Raw genomic sequence first — 4,885 nt, 5'->3', positions numbered from 1 at the left:
CCGAATTTACCACGATCCGCATGGATGACTGGATCCTACCTCGGTCCCTGATTGGGGTTTCTCCGGACGCCCGCAGGTAACACCTAAGAGGGAAAACACAGTTAAACCGAGCATGCCAAGTAAGGGCTGTCCGAGACTACGGCAAAGAACAAGGACACGGTCAGTCCAAGCTCACTTGCCGCCTCCTCACTTTGTTCTTGCCAAGACGCGGGGGACTACAGGCACTGAAGGCCAAGACTAGTCCGAGGACTAATCCCGCCTCAAGTACCTCACACACCTGCCGGTGAGGGCCTAACCGAAAGGAGGAATCGAGCGTGATACTCACCGGGACACTCCCACTTCCGATCCGGTCCCTCTGCGCCTTCCCGACTCCTGCGGACGACAAGAACACACAGCCTGCCTCTACGCTCTCAGTGAGACTAAAATGGCACCCACAAAACTGGACTGACTACAACAGCGACCCGACCCTAACAACGTTCTAATGGTCGGCAACGCAACTAAGTCAAACCACTATGACTAACTAGGTGTGGTGCACTAACGGAACTGCTCACTTACACACTACGGGGAACACCAGCCGGTGTTCACGGACTAAACCGGAGGGCGGTTCCTAACCCCCTCACCCAGGTCGTACCACGAAGCTGCCTTCTTGCTATGGGGTCACACACAGGCCCTAAGGACCGGTTCTTTAAGCCCGGCTGAGGCTCAGTGGAACAGCACACTAACCCGCGGGCCGACTGCCGCACGGAACAGCCGATCGAACTGAACCGCCCGACTGCCTGTACTCGGGTATCTCACACGTGTCCCTATGTCCGGAACCACAGGTCCACCTGCACGGAACCGGCCTTGAGGACCCTTGATCAGAACCACGGCCGCCCCTGGAACTGCCTCAAGGTGTGCTGCACTGCCACCAACTCACTCAGCCACCCCCTCTGGGTACCAGTGTGACCCCGGGGACCTAAGGGACAGGAAAACTACGTGTGTTCTCCCCTGACTATGTGTATGCTGGTAACTACACTTGTCCCCACAGCACGGGTTAGCACAGGAAACCACAGGAACAAGAGCCTACCTTTAATGGGGGCCTGACATCTTGCCCCTGGACACAACTACGTAGCACACCCAAAATACTGTAATTCAACAATACCCGCCGCACAGACAGAATACAATATACAGTACTTTGTAAGCTACTTACCAGGCACACCACTGTTAGCCAACCAGCAGGTTGCTACAGCACCACAGGAGCCTCCGCTCTACTGTACCTCCTAACTACGTGTGCTCACCTCACACAGGACTGCGCCTACACTCACGAGGCTCCCACGCCTCTACCTCATCACCACCAGGGCCTTCTGCCCTTCACACCATGGGCCTCTGCCCAGATACACAGAGCCTTGTACTCTGATTAATGGGCCTCAGCCCCCTCTCTACCTCAGGGCTCTGAACCCACTAACTAGGGCCTTGTGCCCTGCTATCTAGGGGTCCTAGCCCCTGCCTGAGGCCTGTGGCCTCCCTGACTGGCTGAGGGCCTTGTGCCCTTAATAGCCTACGGGCTACAAGCCCCTAACCAGGCCCTGTGGCCTTCCTATGGCCTCTAGTCCACTAACTACCTAAGGGCCTTGTGCCCTTGTACACCTGTCTCACTAATAGGGGCTTGTCCCCTTTATCATAAATACTATGGCCTACTGGCCCACTAACTTTATCGGGGCCTAGTGCCCAGGTCCCTGGGCCTTGTGCCCCTAATTCACGGTGCCAACGGGCCTTGTGCCCGACTGTGCCCACGGGCCTAGTGCCCGACTTTAGCTAGTGTGCTGCGGGCGTGGACCCGGGAGAGGAGTTGCCTGGCAAAGGCCTTACCTGAGGCTGTCTTCGGGGAGCTTCTCCTGGACTCCTTCCCCGTCTGCCGCTGCTTCTACGCTCTGCCGCCGGCTTCTTGTCTTGATCCCGCCGGTCTTCAGGCAGCAGAGGCGCTCTTAGCCCTAACAAGGGCTCTCTGCCGCCACTGCTGGTCTCCGCTGTCTTCTCTTCGGTTCTTGATCCCGCAGCTCTCCGCGACACGTCCTCTTCCTGTTCTCTCCGCCGAGAAACTGACCAACATGGCGGCGCGCGCGCCGACTTTAATAGTCGGCGCCGCGCTAACGTCATCACGTAGCGTCGACGCGATGCCACGTGATGACATGGCGGGTCCGGATTGGTCCGCCGCCATTTTTCCTTTTGAAATGGCCGGGAGGTGAGCCCTGATTGGCTCACCGTCCGGGCTGAACTGAGGGAACCGCCGCCCGAGGGATGACGACGGCCCCGGCCAGGTAAGTCCTCCACACACCCATAGTCCAAAAACAGTTATTTGCGTGTGTGTTTCAGGATTTAGAGGTATATTTACTAAGCTGTGGGTTTGAAAAAGTGGAGATGTTGCCTAGAGCAACCAATCAGATTCTAGCTGTCATTTTGTAGAATGTACTAAATAAATGATAACTAGAATCTGATTGGTTGCTATAGGCAACATCTCCACTTTTTCAAACCCGCAGTTTAGTAAGCTCCAATGGAGCTGATGTGAATGTTTACAGATTCTCTGTACAGCGCTGCAGAATACATGGTAGTGCTATATACATGAACATTAATAAAAAATACATAATAATAGATAAGTACAGCTGTTTTGAGGAAAGAAGTAGTCTCGGGATGGCGATAGCTGAGGAAATTAATAGAAAAAAATGCTTTTTGGTTTTTTTTACAAGCAGAACTGGCAGCCATGAATAGCCAATAAAGCTGGGTCAAACATGCGCAAATGGACCCAAGACTGGCTGGCGAAGCAGGAAGCGTACTCTTAACGCCGCCAGTCAGAATCGCCGGGCATCGGAGCATCACTCAGCAGTCCTGGCTCTCTTTTCCAAGTAACTTAAGGTGATAATAGATTTTCTATCGCTGCAACGAGAATTGATATAAAATCTTTGTTATCACCACCAGTGGTAGAAGTGGGGGGTGTATATGGTGGTATGTCATACCGTCAACGTCTCCTACTGCCTTCATAGTAAAACTATCAAATACCATTCACTTACATTCCCATTACATTTTTCATACCGCCATTTCAAAATTTCCACTTAGACCACTGACCGCCACAACATAGGAAATAGGCCTGTATAGATTGCTGTCAGATTTATGATACGTGGTCAACGGGAGATAATATTAATCAAAACCATAAACCGTGGTTTTAGAAGGAGCATTTTAGGTAGATAATTATTGACACTTCCAACATTCCTATACATGCACTTGTAGGAGTTGACTGACCTGAAGTACTCTGTGCTGCTGTTAATAATTGATTGGCTGCAGCAAGTTCCCCTAGACCAGCCCATTACATATTGTGCACATCAATGTGTAACAGGTTTTATAGAATTAAAACCATAGGGGCTCTAACCCTAGTGAAGCGCACATAAAAAAGGCAATATTTTCTTATGCCGTGTATTAATTCTATTTCTTCCCAGTTTATTACAGAACATATTAGCAATAATGTCCCAGCTGGCAGTTTATCATCTGCCCTGTTGTACTTGAAATAGAATAAGTGGCAAATCAAGTCTGAAGCACCCATCTATTCCTCATGATTGATAATAACCAAGAATCTACTTCTTTAATGTTACTTTCCAGATCCTGTCACTATTATCTGTACAGAACATTGTGGGTGTTTATTCCAAGAATACTCTAATTACACTAATACATTTACATGGCTGTTATTAAGCAAATTATTATTGGAGTGAACATTTTTGTAATTAACATATTACCTTTACAAATGAACTGAAAAAAAGCATATCTCGCTTTTATAAATAGGTTTGTTTCCAAGGCTGTATGTGCATTGTGGTTATACCTCAGTTTGAGATTGTTGATGACAGTTGAGTAGACACGAGATAATGCGTTGTGAAATCTTGCACAAGTTGGGTCAATTCACAGAGGTGCAAGTTTTCGGCAATCTTCGAATTTTGCATTTGTGTTGCTCTTTTGCGACTTGCCGTTGCACACTGCATTTGTAAATTCACATTTGGGATGACATCCTGCAAATAAGTCTTATGTGTGGTGTGGCTGGGTCTTGGAACACCAAAAACATCACCAGTCCCCCACCACCAGTCCCGGCACCACCAGTCCCCCACCACCAGTATCCCCATCAACAGTCCCCCACCACCAGTCCCCCCCCGCCACCAGTCCCACACCACCAGTCCCTGCCACCAGTCCCCCCCACCACCAGCTCCCCCACCACCAGTCCCCCAGCACCAATCCCCCCACCACTAGCTCCCCCACCACCAGTCCCCCAGCACCAGTCCCCCCGCCACCAGTTGCCCTGCCACCAGTCCCCCGCCACCAGTCCCCCCGCCACCAGTCCCCCCGCCACCAGTCCCCCACCACCAGTCCCCCACCACCAGTCCTCCAGCATCTATACATAGCAGGAACATCCATTCTGTGGGCAGACAATCAATTTGCTTGGACCCAGTGACACCACACTACCTGACTACTATTCGAGAAGTGACTTATATTCAAGAGGTACTTGTCCCAATTGGACCTAATGTGGTTGCACCTACATAAATATTACTTCAGTTCTAAAAATGGATGCCACTACTCTGTATAGTTGACAAGACAACTTTAAAATGCTACTGTCAACTCCACATGACGGAGGCAGCAAATTGTGGGCTAAACCAATATTCAAGGTATCAATTCACTATGAACGAACGACATCATTAAGCCGTGTAAGATATGCCACACCCACAATCAACCCAAACCACTTCCCCAAAATACCCAAACTCCTCCCCGATCAGTCCAACCACCCGTGTCTTCATGTGAAGTCACACACACTTTCTGTTAAGAAAATATCCTTTTATGGTTCCAGAATCTTGATTTAGGGGAGGTACACTCTACG

Source organism: Mixophyes fleayi, chromosome 10 (genome assembly GCF_038048845.1).
Source record: "Mixophyes fleayi isolate aMixFle1 chromosome 10, aMixFle1.hap1, whole genome shotgun sequence".
Taxonomy (NCBI): domain Eukaryota; kingdom Metazoa; phylum Chordata; class Amphibia; order Anura; family Limnodynastidae; genus Mixophyes; species Mixophyes fleayi.
Note: the sequence above shows the minus strand (reverse complement) of the source record.